Source organism: Adiantum capillus-veneris, chromosome 8 (assembly GCF_014529385.1).
Source record: "Adiantum capillus-veneris isolate H3 chromosome 8, ASM1452938v2, whole genome shotgun sequence".
Lineage (NCBI taxonomy): Eukaryota > Viridiplantae > Streptophyta > Polypodiopsida > Polypodiales > Pteridaceae > Adiantum > Adiantum capillus-veneris.
Genome location: NC_140938.1, coordinates 104,463,257 through 104,484,550, shown reverse-complemented (window position 1 = coordinate 104,484,550; position 21,294 = coordinate 104,463,257). Strand labels below are relative to the sequence as shown.

The 21,294-nt window shown below is 40.2% G+C and overlaps 1 pseudogene; it reads right to left on the bottom strand.

The window, feature by feature from the left end:
* Positions 1-13,305: 13,305 nt before the first annotated feature.
* LOC147452675 (uncharacterized) lies at positions 13,306-16,245 on the bottom strand (annotated as a pseudogene).
* Positions 16,246-21,294: the final 5,049 nt, after the last annotated feature.

Genomic DNA, 21,294 nt, shown 5'->3' with positions numbered 1-21,294 from the left:
GACTCTCTATTGCGACGCTCATTTCAGCCATTTTTGAGCATCGAGAGTCACTTATGAACTCCACTCACACCACGTGACATGTTCATTTGGTCCCATAGGTCATATTTGACCTCCCAGGACGATAATAGAACTATCTATCTATCTATCTCTCTCTCTCTCTCTCTCTCTCTCTCTGCAAATGGATAGTAGCGCAGGAGATTACTATCTTGGTGATGCTCAGGACCTTTCTTTCGATGACATAGAAGGTGATGCTCAGGACCTCTCTTTCAACGAGGTAGAAGGTGATGCACAGCTCCTCTCTATGGACGAGATGGAAGGTGACGCACAGTTCCTCTCTTTTGACGAGGTACAAGGTGGCCCAAGCAATGTTCAGCAGATGCACATCAATTCCATTAGCACTAGTATTCCAGCCGGTAATCAGGCTTTTCTTTGTGATTATTGGGCTGCAAAGAAACGCGCACAGAGAAGCAAGGAAAGACATCCTACGTCTGCTCTTGGATTACGGGAAGCCAGGTCAAGAAAGAACATTTGTGCAGCGGTGGCTCGATGTTGGCGCAAGCAAACAGTAGGGATTGCAAAGAATGAGAAGAAGGAAATATTTTGGCAACTCCTGGACCACCAAACATTTTCCTTGCTGCAACCATCAAATTTCAGCAAAGTCGAAGACACTATTGTTTCGGGTGTGCGCAACACTTTGACTCAAATCAAGGTCCCTCATTCAGCAAGTGAACTTTTTGTAAAGAGAAGCTCTTTGGCAATGATTCTGAACAATAGTGCAAACTCACAATCAGTAAACCAATCCAGAATGGCTAGTATCTTGGGGATCCATCGAAGGAATATAGCTGTAGCAAGCTCACGGCTAGAGAATAAAGATGAAGATGAAGTGTTGCCATTGAGTGCTTGTGAGAGACAATTGCCACGAGGAACCATTATTACCAATGAAACAAGAGATTTGGTATATGCCTTTTGGACATCAGAGAGCAGAGTTTCACCCAACAAGAAAGACATATGCAACATGAGAATTGGAAGGAAAAGTGTCGTCAAACATCCTATACATCTACTCGACGAATCTCAAGTACCAACAACTTCTAGTAATTGTTCATCTTGTTTGGTGCTACTTAAGGCTTATTTGGTCCAGACAGTACCAAATTTGGCACTCTGTTGTACGGCAGAGGGTGTTTACAGTACCAAAGAATATCTATAAAGTACCAAATCCTAGCTATCGACTGCCAAAGCCTATCCATAGAGTTTAAAACCCTCTCTATAGAGTACCAAAACCTAATTATCCAGTACCAATGCCTATGTATAGAGACCCAAAAGTCTATTTACAGAGTACCAAACTCAACGGATACCACCAAAGCCTCTCTGTAGAGTACCAAATCCTATCACTATAGGACCAGGATCTATTTACAGGGTAACCCACACTTCTGATAGTACGAAAGCCTATATGTAGAAGACCAAATCATGTCTATCGAGTACCAAAGGCTATCTATGGAGTACCAAAGCACATCTATAGAGTACCAATTCAGTGTATCTAGTACCAAAGCATATGTATGGAGTACCAAAGCAGATCTGTAGAGTACCAAATCCGGTATATCGAGTACAAAATCCTAGCGATCGAGTGCCAAAGCCTATCCATAGAGTTTCAAATCCTCTTGACAGAGTACCAAAACCTATTTATCCAGTACCAATGCCTATGTATAGAGAACCAAAGTCTATTTACAAAGTACCAAACTCATCGGATACCACCAAAGACTATCTGTAGAGTACCAAATCCGCTCTGAAGAGTACCAGAGCCTATCTGTAGAGTACCAAAGCCTACCACTATAGGACCAAAGTCTATTTATAGGGTACCCCACACTTCTGATAGTACCAAAGCCTATATGTAGAGTACCAAACTCATCGGATACCACCAAAGACTATCTGTAGAGTACCAAATCCTCTCTGAAGAGTACCAGATCCTATCTGTAGAGTACCAAAGCCTACCACTATAGGACCAAAGTATATTTACAGGGTACCCCACACTTCTGATAGTACCAAAGCCTATATGTAGAGTACTAAATAATATCTATAGAGGTACCAAAGCCTACCAACAGTACCAAATCTACGGTACCATATTTGGAACTTTTTGGTACTGTTGAACTTGGGTGCACGTATGTCCACTATTACAGTACCAAATTTGGTACTTTTGGGTACTGTTGAACTTGGGTGCACGTCTGTCCACTATTATAGTACCATATTTGGAACTGTCGAAAGCCAGTTTTGGCAATACTGCAGTAGTGAAATTTTACCAGTACCATGATGTTGGTTTTTTTCTGAATCGTTTTGTTTTTGTGCCATAGGTTGAGCTGTACCAAAGATTCAAGAAGGCTCACCCAACAGTGGTAGTGTCTCTTAGATGCTTCGAGGCATTGAAGCCATACTTTGTACGGAAGTTGAAGGACAGAAATACTTGCTACTGTGTGGTTCATGTGCAGATGTTCTATTTCAAAGAGGCCCTTAATCAAATGCGGCAGAACAAGTTCGGGCACCACGGGAAAGGTCACATTTGCACTTGCTCCGTTTGTTGCAGAGGTGATGAGAGAGGAACGTGTTTTGCAAACCAAGCAGTGTGTCAGCACATCACCGTTATGTGGGAATCCATCATGTGCCCAAAGCCTCCAAATTGTGAATACCATGCAAAGAAATGCTTGATGGGGGATTGCTCACAATGTGGAGTACGGAGGTTGACATTTTGTCCCGATGAGATAGCAGAGGATAGCAAGGAGGTGTCTGTGAAGGTTTTCATGGAGGTTGGAACAGGATAGGTTCACGAAGGTGGGAGTGAGAAGAAGAGAAAGGACTTGATTGTGCAACGGATGAAAAGTGGGACGTTTCTTAGCCTATTTTCAGCCCATCTGATAGGCTTCATCAGGCACAACTTTGTCTTCCGCTAGCAAGCCCAACAATTCAAGGACTGTTTGCAAACTTTTCCTAGCAACGTTGTAGTATCTGTTATTGACTTTGCGGAGAATTATTCCTTTAAAGTTCAGAATGAAATTCAGTCAATGAATTGGTGGTCTACCCAAGTCACAATACTTGTGCACATCACTTATTTAGAAATGCAGCAGGTGGTACGCAGAAGACGCTACACTTCTACATATCGAATGACAAGCAGCATGACACATTGTTTGTACAACATTGTTTCTTGCTGCATGACAAGTGGCTGAAAGAACGAGGACATTCTCTGCAACAACATTGGGTTTGGTCAGATGGTGCTGCTTCACAATTCAAGGCCCGTAGACCTTACTATTTTGTGCCCAGGTACTATCAAATGACAGGCTTGCACATGATGCATAACTTCTCTGCATCCGGCCATGGAAAAGGTGAACATGATGGGGCAGGGGTAGTCATCAAGAGAACTTTGACGCATGAGGAATTGAAACTAGATGGCTGGCGTATGAAGTGTGCAGCCGATGTTGTCAACTTTTTGAAAGCAACTTTTCAGCCAAGAGAACAGTCTCAGAGGTGTAATACGCAAAGAGTCTTTTGGCTTATTGGCGCGAATGAAGTGCAACGCAATCTAAAATGGGACTGTGAGCGCATCGTTGGCTCCCGCTCATTTCATTGTGCTGATGCATATTCACATGACAACCGCACCGCCATACAATTTCGATCACTTTCATGATTTTGTGATCCGTGTATGCGTGGGTTGTGGAGAAGATGCACGAACAGAATGCACATTGAAGAATGGAAATATTTTTGCATCAAACCATTGCCAGAGTCCGGGGTTACAATTAGGGATGACGAATCACATGACGAGGAGGAGGGTGGAGATTCAACATCGATTCCGATGAGCCAATTGTCCAACTTGCCACTATATGAAGGATGCCCTAAAATGTTAAGTGGCATGCTGTCCATAGGGGATAATTTTGCAGTAAAAGCAGCTGAGGCAAACGGAGACTTCTACATTATCAAATGCACAGAAGTGTTGTACCAAACGGTGAAAGCACAAAAGGATAAGTGGCATAACAAAATTGTTAGAGGTGGGAAGGTTATTGAAGGCTTTTTTTATGGCCAAGTTGAAGGAAAAGCTGATACATACCGGCTATTGGATCACACATCTCCGGTAATGATCTACTCACATCTTGTTAGGGCCATACGTTTCTCAATGGATCCTATTGCAGGATCCCTAGGTCAAATTTTACAATACAAGTTGTCTACTGAAGTATATGAGAGGATATACAATAGCATGCCATATCATGATGATGAGAGCGACAAAGGTGCGTCCATGTTACTTGAGGGCAATGAGAAGCCCTGATTGAACAACTGAATCCGGTAGTCAATAGTACCAAATCTGGTAGTCAACAGTACCAAGTGTATTCCGCACTATGTGCTTTTTAGTGACTGAGTCAACTTGATTTTTTGGCCCTGAGCTTTATCTGTTCTCTATATCTAGTTCTGTGTTGGTATGTTACCTTTCATTACATTAATGTTTCAGTTGTCCTCACTATATGTGCATTTGGTACATTTTGGTACTGTTGAACTTGGGTGCTTCTCTGTCCACTATTACAGTACCAAATTTGGTACCTTTTGGTACTGTTGAACTTGGGTACAAGTCTGTACACTATTACAGTACCAAATTGGAACTTCTTGAACTTGCTGTATCACTTATGGTTTACTTTATTGCTCTATCTGGTTCTGTGTTGGTATGTTACCTTTCATTACATTACTGTTTCAGTTGTCCTCACTATATCTCTACTTTCTGGTAGTGTTGAACTTGGGTGCACGTCGGTCCACTACTATAGTACCAAATTTGGTACTTTTTGGTACTGTGTTGAACTTGGGTGCACTCCTGTCCACTATTACAGTACCAAATTTGGTACAATTTGGTACTCCTTGAACTTGCTGTATCACTTATGGTTTACTTTATTTCTTGGTATTTTTCAGTTTGTCTATTCGTATTTGATACGACCACCTTGAGCAATGTCTAGAACTACGTTGATAACAAGAAAGGTATGCCAAACATAGATGCTATCTGCCTCAAAAATTAAAATGTTGGGCAACCCGGTTAGCTCCAAGAGTTTTCAACAGAATTAGTCAGAGGTTTCAATAGTAGAGATCAAGATACCAAGACACTCTGAACAAGAGAAGTGGTTTTCCATTATGTATAGTATCGGGTTACAAAATTCCACTATTTACATGATTATGGCAATCTGCTACCTCGGGGATCAAATTTATAGGAGTACCCCTCCATTTGTATGAAGTAATCGATAATGTACCCAGAAATATCGTCTTCAGTGTCAAAGACTGGGTTTTTACGAGTGTACGGTGTTGGGTACCGATCCCTTATCCACCCGAGCAACCAAGGCAAAACAAAATCCAGCAAGTAAAACGGGTAATCGGTTCCTACTACCATGGGATCGTATGATCGGATTGCCATACAGTTTTCATAGTCATTTTTAAGAGACTTGTATCTACAATCATCTACAAGAATAGTGTTGCTGGCATCGTACTTCGGGTGCCTTGCCCACAGCGTCCGTAGCTTCTTCAGTAAAACGGGCTTATCACCCATGTGTTTGGGCACAACCGGCACCTCCGACATACGGGGCCGCCATATTTCACAGTCCTCTTGGGAGAGAATATCTGCTAATGCCAAAAAACGAGGTTAGAGGTATGAGTAACTTATGTCCTGCAACATTCAAAGCGGGCATGCTTTACCTGCAAAATATTTTTGCCTTCTATGGTTGGGGAAGCACGCGTTCACCATGTGTAACAGTTTTTCCCTTCTACAACAGGACCACAACACTAGGCTGCCTTTCTGTTTAAGCCGTAGGATGAACTGCTCCGCATCCGGCCTTACAAGACAAATTACATTCTTTTGGAGATAGACTACCCGTGGCGTGTGCTTCTTTGGCAGGCACTCAAGTTCCTCAGGGATTTCGCTACAGCTGGTTAGTAGCACGCCATTAAGATCAAGCACAATCATCCGCCCGCGTCTAGCAGCCACATCAGGCTGCAACAATGTGCTTGCCGGTGTCTCGTCTAGCCACCAACTTACTACAGCACCAACAAACATAATGAGTGGGGACAAATACACAGTGCAAACATCATATCTAAAACAGAAAACTGGTCCAAAAACTACCAAATTTGGTACTGTATTGCACAAGTGATAAGGACTATCCGAAATCGCAAGTTCAAGAAGTACCAAATTGGTACTGTAATAGTGGACAGACGTGCACCCAAGTTCTACAGTACCAAAAAGTACCAAATTTGGTACTGTAATGCACATATAGTGAGGACAAGTGAAATAGTAATGTAACGAAAGGTAACATACCAACACAGAACTAGATAGAGAGAACAGATAAAGCTCAGGGCCAAAAAATCAAGTTGACTCAGTCACTAAAAAGCACAAAGTGCGGAATACAATAGATTCTCACTGGCTACAGTTTGCATGCACGGGATAATTGATCACGGGCGCCATTGCGCTTCTTTCTCTGCAAACAAAAAATTTCCTGCAGGGTCACGGAATCAAGGGAATCACCTCTCTGCTTCGAAACAGCATTAGCAGCAGTAGAGTCAACGCCCCCGTCGGTGCTATCCACAACAGTATCATTCGCAAGTACTTCTTCCTGCTCATCCTTGGCCTCCCTCCGATCTTTGTTGCCTTCCGACCCCTCTTTGACCTCCCCTTCACTCCCCTTTGTGGTTTCCACCCCCTCCCCAACACCCCCCTTTGTGGGTTCTTCCTCTCCCTTCTTGGCCGTTGCTTCATCGAGATTTGTGTTGGCAGCATCCTGGCTTTCCTCCGCATCTAGCTCCACAACAACAGGGACTTTACCTTCCTCCTTGTCCTTAGTCTTTTTACCATCTCTAGCCTCCTCCTCACTTCTACTTTCGTTGTCACCTGTCCTTTTATCATCTCTGGCCTCCTCCTCACTTTTACTTTCGCTGTCACCTGTTGCCTCACATCTTTGCCCCATCACATTGTCTTTCCCTACAGAATTACCTTGCTTCAGATCGTGGAGAACATCTGATATCTCCCTTGTCACCTCATCCACGTCCCATATTCAACTTGCAGCCGACTTTGTGGCGTGCTGGTTAGCAACTGCAGCATCCTGCTCCTCTGCAAACACAAAGAAAGACAGCACATACTAACTTGTATGAAAACCTCACTGAGTTTCAAGTGCGCATATGTATTCAAAAATGCACACATACTTACTCTTGACAACTTGAAGCCCACTGGCCCAGGACTTTGCCAAATCAGAGATTACCATATTACAACCCAGCTTGACACACTGATCCCTGCTTTGTAACAGAGCACTGAAGCACAAGGGATGATACTGGTGTCGGCACTCTAGCATGAAGGTTCCGACTACATGTGCGCACTCCAAGGGCTCACCGCATGCAACACACATACCAAACACCGGGATCACATTTATCGAATCATTAACCTGGGGCCTAGGATATAGTAGGAACCTCTTCCCAAGCTTGATATCAGATAACATCTCCTTCACAAATAGGGTATGCTCTTGACCTTCCTTCCATTTTTTCTCCAGAGTGTCATACTCAGCCTGTTGACAACCAACGGTCCCAATTAGTTTCAAAAACTACCAAGAAGTCATACCGAGACTGGTACTTCTAAGTACTGTACTACGAAACAGAACCCAAACTACCAAAAACTACCAAACTCGGGAATCATATAGTACCAAAAACATATAAATACCCTCAATGCAGAACTAAACTACCCAAACCTTATCAAAACTACCAAAAGCCACTTTTTGTAGCACTTTCAAATAGTACCTAAAAGTACCAAAACTGCCAAAATCAAACTACCAAACAAGCTTTTTGCATCACTTTCAAATAGTACCTAAAAGTACCCAAAACTACCAAAATCAAACTACCAAACAAGCTTTTTGCAGCACTTTCAAATAGTACCTAAAAGTACCAAAACTACCAAAATCAAACTACCAAACCCACTTTTTGCAGCACTTTCAAATAGTACCTAAAAGTACCAAAACTACCAAATCAAACTACAGAAGCCACTTTTTGCAGCACTTTCTAATAGTACCTAAAAGTACCAAAAGTACCAAAATCAAACTTTCAAATAGTACCAAGACTACCAAAGAAACACTTTTTGCAGCACTTTCAAAAACTACCAAAATTGCCAAAATCAAACTACCAATTACACTTTTGCAGCACTTTCAAATAGTACCTTAAAGTACCAAAACTAGCAAAACTACCAAAGCTATCAGAATAAAACTACCATAACACCTTTTGCCGCACTTTCAAAAAGTACCTTAAAGTACCAAAACTTCTTCATAGTACCAGAAATACCAAACCATAAGACAGAAGGAAACCATAAACTACCTAGAATAAAAACAGTTCTACCATGAGTACCTAATACTACCAATCCCACCAAACCAAGCATAAACAGTTCTATCAAAGGTACCTAACACTACCAATCCCACCAAACCAAGCATAAACAGTTCTACCAAAGGTACCTAACACTACCAATCCCACCAAACCAAGCATAAACAGTTCTACCAAAAACTCCCAAAACTACCAGCACCTGTTGCTCTAGAATCTCCTTGTCGAGCAATGACGTATCTTCACTAATCCCGTATCGACATAGCATCCTTCGATTGGCAACCAAATCATCTTCTATCACATTGATTTTTGCGTCATCGCCAGTGTTGGCCTCTCTCAGTGTTTCCAGTTGGGTCTCATATTCCTTGATGTCGTCCATAATCTGCTTGACAAGTTTATTGGAACCCTTTGCCCTCAAGAGTGTTTCCTTCTTGTGCTTCAGAGACATTGTCAGCTCTTTCAGCCTATCGGCTACCCCGACACATGTCCGAGGGACTCTCCCAACCATAGCTTCAAGGTCCGCAATATAATCAGGTGTCTTCTCCTCATGACGCTGTGGGGGGACTTTCTGTGTAGGGGGCATACTACCGACTGGCTAAGTCGGGGCTTCTTGGTATTTGACGGGTGGCCTCCTTGGGACGCACCGTTTGCCTTTCGCCAATTCTCAACCTTCTTTTCCAAGCCTCCTGGTCGGGAGGAACACATGTTGAGTACACTCTCACCAAACCTGGCCCATGCAACCCTATGGCCCGCAGGGTCCTTTGTGGCTGCATGATGACACTTCTCATATGCAAAATAGTGGGCAAATTTTGTAGTGATCTCCCCACATGATGGTGGGGCTTGGTACACCTTATGGAACAGGAACCTGAATTCATCCTGAAGCCTTGGTTGCACGTGATTTAAGTAAATCTTTGTCTTCTTCTGGCTGGAATGCCTGAATGCAGCACCCCCTCCATGCTCAATCCATACTCATCATGAAGCTCTTGTGTTGTATAGCAGAACTTTGTCAAGATAGGGTACTCCTCCATCTTGTTTTTTCGTGCGATGTGGAAACAACACGCAAGTAAAGACATGCCCTAATTATATGCCTCATTTCAGTTGTGCAAAACAAAACACATGGAATGAAATGAATGTATCTCATTCAGGTGACAATTGCAAAATTCAGTTGTATACAAAACCAAATTTGGTACTGGTTAGTACCAAATTTGATACTAACCAAATTTGGTTATGTTGACATCCCTACTGAGCTTCAACTTTGTGCTATGCTCATGCACAACATATACTGATTTTTGCACTTGCATGCATGCAAGTTAGCAATCTAAAGAGCAGCTTATACATGTAACTTTGTAACTTTCCTAAACCCTAAATTCCTAAGAAGATCCCAAACATGCACATGTACTTTCTGCATGCAAAAAAAGCAAATGCAGACCTCATCAGATAAAAGACATGCAGAAGCTTGCATGCATGGAAAATAAAATGGTAAATCACCAGAAAGTGCACAGCTCTCATAGCACCTACCTTTAGATGTTGTAGATGACCGTGGAGTCTCATCATCGGCAAAAAGAGGCCCAGGCTTAAATGAAGTCTCCATGGACACAGCAGGTTTCTCCCTCTCCACAAAGGAGGCCCCCTTGCTAGCCCTCGTATTTGGGGTGTCGATGTTCCGAGGGGATTTTGCATCCATTGTCCTCTTCTTCTTTTTCCCATTGTCCGGTGACGCTTTGGCTACTGATTTCCTCGCTGGCGTCCTCATCTTCCTGATTGTGAGTAGCTTGGGAGCTTGTTACCTGCAACTGTAGTGGTTTGTAGAAGGCGATGTAGTAAGAGAGCAAAGCGGAAGCTGGAAAATGTGTTGAGCAACTGCGCCACTCACAAACGCAGTCTGTGATGGGACTTTTGGCACGGTTTCAAAACACCACTCGCATTACTTATTGCCCCACCCACGTTTTCTTTCACGGAAAGTTTAAATCATACAAATTTCCCTCCTACCATTCTTTAACATAGATGAAAAAAAAGGTTCCCTCCAAAGTGTGGACATATGTAGAAGTACCAACCAGGTAGAAGCAAAATAGGTCCTTTTTTTGTACCACCAAACCATGCTTTCACCCTTAGTGCAAAGTGCACTTATAGTCCTCCTGTCTATAATGCATGTATCTTAGCTGCTACAGACTCACATGTGTGGTACTTTGATAGTGGTGCTACAAATCATATTAGTTCACATCATGACTTGTTTACCTCTCTTGAGTTTGTCCCTCATGGAAATAGGTCACTTGTGCCAAAAATGCCTCTTATCTTGTCAAGGGAGTTGGGAAGATCGTGTTGACTGATGCAAATGGCAGTTCTTTCACACTTCTTGATTCACTCTATGTACCCAAGATAAAAAAAGAACCTTTTGTTTGTATTTGCACTTGCTAGTCTTGGTCTTGTTGTAAAATTTGTGGATGACAGATGTACAGTTCATGATCTCACTTTTGGCGATGAAATTGTTGCATATGGCATTTTGTGTCATGGGTTGTATTCTCACTTTATATAACAAGTGTGGGAAAATTTTTAAAAATGTAGTTATGGATTCAAAGGTTGTTTTGGATGCAAAACTTTGGCATGCACGTTTTGGGTACGTGAAATTTACCAGTTTGCTCCGGTTGCAAAAATCTAATATGGTTTCTTCTTTGCCGCCTCTTGAAGAACCTTTTGTAATACCAAGGGAAAACCCAGGGGGTTACAACCCAGGCCAAGGGTCGACTGCTAGGTGTGGATAGGGGATCTAAAACTAGATGGCCAAGGGAGTATATAAAAGGTGGTAGGGTGGAGAATCCTCAAGGCAGTTTCCCTAGGTCTCACATTGTATCAGAGCTGAGGGAATAGGCAACTATAGAGGATAGGAAGGGACTCTTGATCTCTCTCTCTGCCTCTCCCTCTCCATGAATCATGGAATCATGGAGGCATGGCCTCTCTCTCTCTCTCTCTCTCTCTCTCTCTCTCTCTCTCTCAAGATTCCTTGGTAGAGGAGCTCTGCTTACATCTATGCATGAAGCATGCACCACCATGCAAAAGGCATGGAGAAGAGCCGTGGTGAAGGGCGTGAAGAAGACAATAGCACCACAACTTCGAGTGCGGGAAGGGTTGCTTACTCCCACTCCTTGCATGAACTCGATATGCACCAATTTGGGGATATTACATAATGTTGCTTCGGTCAAGTACAGTTTGGTAGTTATTAGATGAGGTTTGATAGTTACAATCCTCACCAAGATGTATGAGTCGGAAAGGCCGGTTCTTCAAGAAGTCTTGACAAGGTCGATTCTCTTTTGTTTTAACATGTGCCTCCATGGCAATGAGCACTTATGCATTGTTATGTCTCATCTTTCCAATGAACTTATGTGAAGCAAGGGTTCACTTTAAGACATATTTCGTATAAGCTTCCAAATTTTGGAATATGCTATTACCATACAAACTTGGAGAAACTTGCCAACAGGTCTATTTGATTTTTTTTAAATTGGAGGTCGGCCAGAACCAAGCCAAGAGGGCATGCAAGGGACATTCGACAACTCTAAATTCATCAGTATACTTGTCTATGAGTCAGATTCATGTTAACTACTCCCAAAGGGACGACAAGGTTAGAAAATTTGTTGATTTTTCTTTAACATTTCATTTGAGAAAGATTTCTCTGTTGTGCAAAGCAAAGTGCTTTGAAAGACTTCACACAAAGCAACACTTGTGTTGCGTACCACATTATTATCCATCCACTTGGCATCAAGGATGAGGGCACACAGATTGTGTAAATGGGCAATAATAGGATATAAGCTCACAATTATGGTTTTCAAGACCAACTGTGATGCATCCATGCCACTACAAATCGTGCAAGGCATGTATGACATCGGCTCCACTCGTTGAGACGAGTGCCTCCATTAATTGAGCAAAGTTTTTTGAGCAAGCTCAAAATCCTAGCGACCCAAGAAAAATGATCAGTGTTTTATATTGCTCAACTACACACATGAGAATTGAAAAAGCATGGTTATCAACAACAAACCAATTAATCAAATTTTGAACAATTATCTATAAAATGTTCTAAACTTTAGAGTAATAGCGGCATGTAATTCAAAACTTAACCTATGTGACAATGCAGTGTTTCACAAAATGCTATGGGTTATATTGATAGAATATTACAACAAGAAGAAACATACACAAGCCAAGTTTGGCACAACCTTAAAAGTAATGACAAATCAAATATTTAGTTTTGTGCATGCTATTACATGACATTATAACTCATACAATGTTTGAACTGTTGTAGAGTAAGATAAGCACATGATGTTACAACAACAAACTAAGTTGGGACCATAACATTTTACTCTATACAATAAAACAAAATAGTGACACAAAAGACAATGATTAAAGAAAATGAATCGGCTATCTAGCATTGTAGTAGTCTTGCAATAAGCATACTCACAAAATAACAAAACCAATTCATTTGTACAATTTTACAAGCCTCACAATGTTCAACAAGTGCAAAGTTAAAAAAATGCTCAAACAAAAAAACAATTGTCTCTTTTGCAAAATTGTCAAAGTGATTACGACAATGAAATGTGAAGAATTTCACAAGCTTTTCATTGATCATTAATATGCCATCACAGAACAAGACAAGAGAAATTGTAACGTTCCATAAACACCAAATATTGTCTATCAAATGTCATGTGGAGTCACACTCATCATCAATAAAGAGTAGACAAGAATTGAAACGATCTTCCAAGCGCACATCAAATCTTGGATATCTCTCCATGCTCCTAACCATAACATCTGCATAATCTGGCAATACACTTCAAGTAAAACATAACAAAGTAACTACATGTCCACTTATATAATCAAAAGCTTTAAGAGGAAATACTATAAAACCAATTTATAAAAACAAAATATAAAGCAATTGTCAAAGCTCCACAACAAGCACAAAGCAAAAAACCCTCACTAATCATATGGAGTAATTCCTCCAAGGGGATCAATCTCATCATCAACATGTCTCGATGTGTGTGTAGAAGCGGATGCTTGAGCTATGTATCGAGACAATAATGGCACAACATAGATGATATGATTGCATCATCTCAATCAAGGGAGACACATAGACGTGTCAATCCGAGAGATACATGTAACAATGGAGCTGTGCCACAACCAAGCTCCAAACATATGGTATTTGGTGTTGAAATCATGTCCATAAAACATGTAATAAAAGATATACTCCTCTACCTAACACCTCGCCATTCGACTCCATTGAATTTCCTATCCATAGCCTCTATAGGCATGTGTGGATAAATAACCAAACCTTGAGGCTTCATCCCAAGAGCCTCCAAGCGTGTAGTAGATTCACACAAAAACAAAGGAATTATTGGCCCACATCTATGAGCTAACCAAATAATGGTGGTCACGTACTACATATAAAATGAACAATTAGTAATTAACATAATAAAACACACATGTAGAGTGGCAAGTAAGGATTCTCTCAACATTTGTAGTAGATGTAGTGCGGTGTAAGATAGTCCCATACAGACCATGATGCATCACAATAATGCGCCTAAAGTTTGCTAGCTCCAACACTTGGCAGTAGTGCTCCACCAAACCCACAGTGTCACCTACAAAAAGGATACAAGCTGAAGTGATGAATTGAAGTTATTTACTTTATTATCCCATTAAAAATTATTACCTCCTATAGATCCCATAATCAATATCCACCCTAAGTCAGAAATCATAGTAGTAGCCAAAGATATCCCATATCGCACATGATCGTCGGCGAGCTCATCCCATGTAGGATGGTTGGGTAGTCCATGCAAGTTGTGGCCAAAAGGTAAATGTAGAAACAAAAAATGTGTAGCCCACTTCACTTCTTTACCTTTCTTTGTATATGTACTACTTCTAGCTCTATGTTGCAACATATGCTCATGTATCTGTGAGTAAATGTCATTCTTTTTTCCCTCATCAAAATCCTTGCCAATTAACACATAATCTCCCACAAAGCACATAGATGTTTAATCTCTCAAAGTGTTCTCTGCCACCGAAGGCACATGAGCAAACGTTTGCAAATTTCTTGTTCTGAAAATGAGAGAAACTCCTTGCAAATAGAAAAGTGCATAGTGTGAATCATTGACAACAAAAGAAAGTATAAAAGAACATATGACTAGGATAAGCTATTAAGTAGAAATGAAAAATATCTTTATTTTACCGGCCATATCTATTTCTTCATCATGATCACTCTCTTATCAACACTTCACAACCCACTTTTTGCTTTTCGTTGACATTGGCTCTTCCATCTATGTCAAGCCACATAATATGATCTTTTCATGATATGAGAGAAATCAATATTGCAAATGGCATAAAAACTACTAATCACTTAGTACTTAAGCAACCATACTCAAAAGATGCAAGAATGTTTATGTACAAATGTTTACCTTGAAGCTTCTTCTTTCCCTTTTCCTGCAAATCTCCAAGTCCACTTTGCACTATTTCATGTTTAACTTCTTCTTCTAACCCTCCACCGTGTGTGACATGGAGCTCCTTCTCTCTTTCAAGGATATGACCTTTGTCTAAGTCAATCCACCATGGACAATTTTCTACCTCTCAAGGAGTTAGATCCTTCATCTCCACTAGATACATGCATGATGTCTTTTTTTTCAAATCCGTCCACTTACGAGCACATATTCGTATAGCATGAATATGACCTTGCTCTTTCATAGCAGTAAAATACATGTATGAAGAATGCATTTATTCATTGATTGGCTATGTTTAAAAAACAATATTCTCTTGTTTGCACCAAAAGATATCAAACGTGTAAACCAAACGTTGTCCCGCTTTTTGCATTATTTCTGGAACTCTTTATGCTTCCTTTGTCTCTAACCTCCCCGGGAGACTCAAGAGGAAACAAGGATTTCCTCTTTTCTAATTTGACCTCCATAAAATAGTTAGCAAGAGTAAAATCCTCAAGCAACAACAATCTTCTAGGTATATCCATAAAGTCTTTCAAAATTGTGTCTGCAAGCTTACCAACCTTCTCTAATAATAATTCTCTACAAATCCAGCTACAAAAAAAATAAACAGAGGAGAGAGTAAAAGAGCATGTCTCACGAGAGAACAAACTAGTAAGATATCTCCTTACCTTCTATACACATGATCTCCCCTCGATAACTCATATAAATTTTTAGTTGCCTTATTTGCTTCCAATAGAGATAGCCACAATATCTTCACATCAATAGAAGCATCAGACAATGCAATCAACACTTTCACTATCCCATTTGAGTGCCAAAACTTTTTCTTTCCATTCATCTCCATGTCATGGATCAACAATATTAAGAATCTATATAGAATTATACAATTTATCACAATTTACATACAAAATAATATTGAAATAAATTTTCCTAAAAGAAAGATCTCTCGCCTTTCCAATTCTATCCCCATATTGATGTGCAAGATCTTCACTTTCTTTTTGCTCAAGTTTGATGAGCTCTTTCCCAATCATGGTCATCCTTTGTTGATCCAGTTTTTTGTTAAGTGCCATTGTCATTTGCACCTTTGACAACATAGCTAACAAGTTTATGAGATAGAAACCACCCTAAAATACACAAAAAAAGTTTACATTGTACACTAACTTTCCTAAATATCTTCATTTTAGTGGAAACCACGGCTCTGCACCTTTTGACATCTTCTTTCTTATTTGAACAATAATCCTTTGGTCTTTGTCACGAAGATCCATCATGTAAGAGTGATGATATGCCTCACATATGCTCATGCAATTCACAATATTATCCCGTAATGATGTGGGAACAAGAGCATGTGTATTCAAACTACATGGAAGCGAAGATAAAGTTAATCATCAAATAATTATCTAATAACAAAAACAAAATTTGATACTCACTAATTCATTTATTGGATAGTTGAGAGCAAGAATCTCTAAAACTTTGCAAGGATCAATGACGGTACAGAAAACCCTTTGATGTAGCATGTGTATTCAAACTACATGGAAGCAAAGATAAAGTTAATAATAAAAAAATTATCTAATGACAAAAACAAAATTTCATACTTACTAATTCATCCATTGGAGAGTTGAGAGCAAGGCAATCTCTAAAAATTTGCAAGGATCAATGACAATACATTAAACCCTTTGATTCTTTTCTCTAGTGTGAGAAAAACGTTCTTTAATTGCACTCATCCATGCCATCAATCTATGATTGCAATCCCAAACATAGAAAATTCTATTAGAAAGATGAGTGAGATGAGGATTACTTCTAATCTCTTGCTCAAACTCATGATTGATATCTATCCAGATTGGATCCCACTCTCCAATAATTTTGGGGGTCAATAAGCACTCTTCATGGGAGCAAGAGCATATAGAGACAATAAATGCCCCTTTTTTCTCGACATAACCCTCTTTTCCAAATGCAGTTTTCAAGCCACTAATTTCATTTCTTAACCCTCTATCTTCTGGGTGGCACTTCAATCTACAAAGAGGAATTGGTGGACACTCATAACAGGACAACAACCTTGCTTTATTGAGAATACCCCCCCCCCCCTTTCACAAATAAAGATTTTTTTCTTTGTTCTCTTCAATCCCCACTTGTAATAAGAATGGCCTATGAACTTTGAGAATAGCGAAATTAAGAGAATTAGAGTAAGCATTTTTGTGAGATTACTTTGAGAACATAGAGGGTGAACTTAATTGATGGTAACAACATGAACATAGTACTTAATTAACATGGCATGAACAACACTTTTGCAAGAGAGAGAGTATTAGAAAACATGACAATAGTTGAGGGCCGGATTTACTTGGCCGGTCCCCCCTCCAAAAGGCGTTTGTATTATAGATTCTACCATCAAGAGAGACTTTGTTACAATACAATCTTTATGTTCCTTGTGACCTTGGTGATGCTATGAAGATGGAAAGCTTCATGCATCACGAGCTTAGCATAAACTTTGCAAAAAGAATTAACTATCCCAAGGCCTCAAACACCTTCGAAGGTGGAGAGAGCTAGCAGGGAAAGAGGGTAGGGAAGAAGAAGAAGAAACGTTCCATAGGAGAAATAAATAGTTCCTCACTTATCATCACTCTTCTTGATTAGCATAGCATAATAGCATGGTAATGAAGATGAAGAAGATGGAAATCTTAAGCATTGAAGCATGGCTCTTGGTTGAATTTGCATGACATGTGTCCTCTTTTTCCTCTTTGAGAGAAAGAACTTAATTATTTATTTTTATGTATCTAAATTCTCATCGGTCCCTTTAAAACCTGACCAATAGCATTCAAGCACATCATGAGGACCCATGTGGAGGATCATTTGAACATGTGTCTTTTATGCTTATTAAGTCATTTGGTTAAATTGAATACTTCAAGGACTTAGTCAATCAAGCAAGCATGTGTATTTTATGCTTCTTAAATCATTTGTTTTGAATTGAACACTTCTAGCCTTAGTCAATCAAGCATGGAACGCCGTTTATGCCTCTTGAGACTTGATCTTTGAATTCAACATTTCAAGAACCTTAGTCATTTTATGCATAAAAATCACCTAAAGCTTTGGTCAAGGTTCCCCCAACCACTTTAAGCATCTTAGCACCTCATGCTTGGGTAGGATTCCCACCTCGAGGTTAGCTCTAGCTTGCGTAAGGTCAAAGGACCTTTTAACACTAACTTTTGGAGGTATTTAATGAAGCTAACCCTAAGGTCTTTTAAGCTCCATTAGATGCACGTTTCTCTTTGATAGAATAACTTCGTTTGGACCCCTTTTGATATGTAACCATCTCTCCTCTTGGTCCCTTGTTGAGGTAAATCTAGAAGCACTTATTGCACATTGCTCTTTGGTAGACCGTCTCCTTTTGGACCCCTATTGAGATGCAACCATTTCTCCTTTTGGTCCCCTATTGAGATAGGTCTAGAAGTGCATATATATATCCTAACTCTTGTTCCCCTTTTATCTTCCCATATTAAGTGATTAGTTTAATATGAGAAAATCATTTGGTAAAGTTAGATATTATATTTTACGACATTACCTCTCTCTTGAAATCATAGTCGTCCTCGATTATGAGATAGAGAAGATAAAGCCTAGTCATTAGTCCATGTTTCTTAGCGGGTAGAGGATCCCTTTTTACCCTACGACATCATTCCAGAATGGATGACTAATCCATTTGGTACTCGAGAGACTTAGCTGCCGCAAGCATGTCTACTCTTTAGTCCATATCATACTTCCAAAGAAGAGTGAAAAGTTCTACTTGGTGTTTGGGAGACGTCGTCACCACAAACATGATCCTAAGCATGCATACTTCTTAAATTTTGTGCACAATAAAAGAAAGAGAATGAGTCTTATAAGACAAAAAGTTGTTCATTTAAAATGCATTTTCATTTGCTTACTCTAGTTTAGCATTGTAAGCATTGACAAGGTTCATATTATCCTTAAGCTAGGTTCCTTGAGCATTGCTCTTCCCTTTTTCTTCATTTCAATCCTTGTTTTCCATGGGTTTGAAATTTATTCTTGCCCCTTGTTGGAAATCGATCCTTGAAGCAACCATAGTCTCGTGGATGACTTTGATGGTAGTGCTAGGCCGTTGTGAGTTGACATACTCGGCATTTTGTTCAGATAATACCACACAAAATTATTGCTTTTGTTCGGTGAAGTCTATCTTTTGAAAGAGTGTAGCTTTGAGATGTAAATCCAAAAACTTGTCTACATATTTGTGGATAGACTCGTTGAAGAGCATCTTCAAGCTCCACCATTTGGTAAGCACTTTGTCCTTTGCATCGCTTGCAAGAAATTGCTTCATGATGAAAACTCATAGAGTTTTCCATGTCTTTGGGGCCTTGACATTGCCATGAAGGCTAGCCCACCATTGACAAGCAGATTTCTGGAAGTGCATAGCTACATGATGTAGCTTGGAGGATTTTGTGAAGCCCTCGTCTTCAAATACCACATCAAATTGTTGGATGAAGGCCAATACTTTGTTGGTGGCACCAAAGATGTCATCATAAGTGAGAATTTCCTCCCTCTTTGAATTTCTTGAGCTTTTGGGACCTTCGCCATGCAGGGTAAGTTTTGCGATTTCCTCTTCTCTTGTATTCTCTAGGAGAATAGCCATAGCTTTTTTCGAAAGAGGAGGAAGGTGAAGAAGAAGGAGAAGAGGGTAACCTCTTTCTTGCCTTTTTCTTCCTTTGTTTCTCTCTTCCCTTTCGGAGTGATAGAGGAGAAGGACTATGGGTTGACCGTTTCCTCTTAGGAGTTGACGATAGTCTAGACCGCCGTCTTCATGGAGCCACATCTTTAGAGGAACTTAGAGATTCACTTCTTTCTTGTTCTTTGGATTCCTCCTCTCTTATGGGAGAGAGTTTTCTTTTGGGAGTCTCATCAAGAGGCCTCTTAAACTCTCTCTCCTCTTGGAGAGGAAGGGAAATCCCATAAGCACGAAGTTGTTGGGTAACTTTGGCTTGCAAAATAGGGTTGCCCATAGCTTGATGCAACCTAGTAACACGATAATTGATAAACATGGGGGCATCATCATTAGCACCTTCATGTGCAAAATCAAAGTTATCAATGTTCATCTACTCTCTTTGTTATTGTCATCCATGCTAATTATACTTATGTGTTTACTTAGTGTATCCTTTGGAAATTCAAAACCTTAGTTGCTACTCCTCTTAGCCTTTGAAAATAAGCACTTAAGTATCTACACCCATGGCTCAAATTGGTTAATTATAGAGAGTAGTGGAGTGAGTCAAACATAGCAGAATTGCCGAGGGATAGCTCCTTTTGGACTTCTTATGGCTCAATAATGGTAAAGCCGTTGGAAAGTCTAAAAAGACCCCATTATTAAAACCAAAGCTACCAAGGTGTGCACCATACTTCACATAGTGGGTACAAAAAAACTGATGATAAATCCCAGTCCCACTTATCCTAATATAATTAAAAAAATCAACCATTAATAGGCTACTTAAGGACCTCTCTTCTTAAGCAAGAAAAGAGAAACCAAATGCTCTGATACTAATGTAATGGGAATGGACTATGAACTTTAAGAATATTGAAATTAAGAGAATTAGAGTAAGCATTTTAGTAAGATTAACATGAGAACATAGAGGGTGAATTTAATTGATGGTAGTGAAGAGGTCCGAGGTGGGCAACAATAGAGGTGACCTCTAAACACCCCTCAAGGCTCCCGTGCTGCTCAATTGGGGCTAGGGAAACCACAAGCACAACACAACAACAAACCCACAACCAAACCCAAACAAGATAGGGGCACCACCTAGTTATGGTATGCGAACTAGGATGCAAGAGAGATTTTGTCACAACCAAGAAGATGCACCACAAAACACACACGAGCAACCTCACACCAAGACACACACAAAATGGACCAGAGAGAGCTAGAGAAAATGGAAGAGAGCGAGGAATGAATCTTGTGTAATACCTTATTTGTGATTTGCAAATGGAGATGGTTCATTATGATGCTATCATAGATCTTGTACAAAACTAACTCAATGCTTAGTGAATGCTAAACATTGCCAACACACTCACACTGTCTTAGGGTGTGCAAGACCTCTCACCACTATACCCTCTTACAATGGACACAAAATTGGCAATGAAAAAGACACTAAAATGCTTTCTAAAACAAGATCAAACGATAGAAACTCAAAATACACAAGTCACCTTGAATTCACTAAAGCGTACCACGCAAGTGAAAGGATGAATATTTGAACGTCGAATCACGCCTTTGATGCACCAAACCTCAATTTATTGATGATGGAGGAACATATACAATAGTGGTTTTGAGATTTTGAACTCACGCTCTCTCACTTGTTAGTGATGTGTATCTTGAAAGCTTCTCTCACACCAAGAGTGAAGCTCACAAAGTGGTTGCTACACCTAAGTCTCTCCTCACGCATAGAGTGTTGGGGTGTTGTGTGAGATATTGCAGGTTGTTTTACAAGAAGGAGAGCCCCAT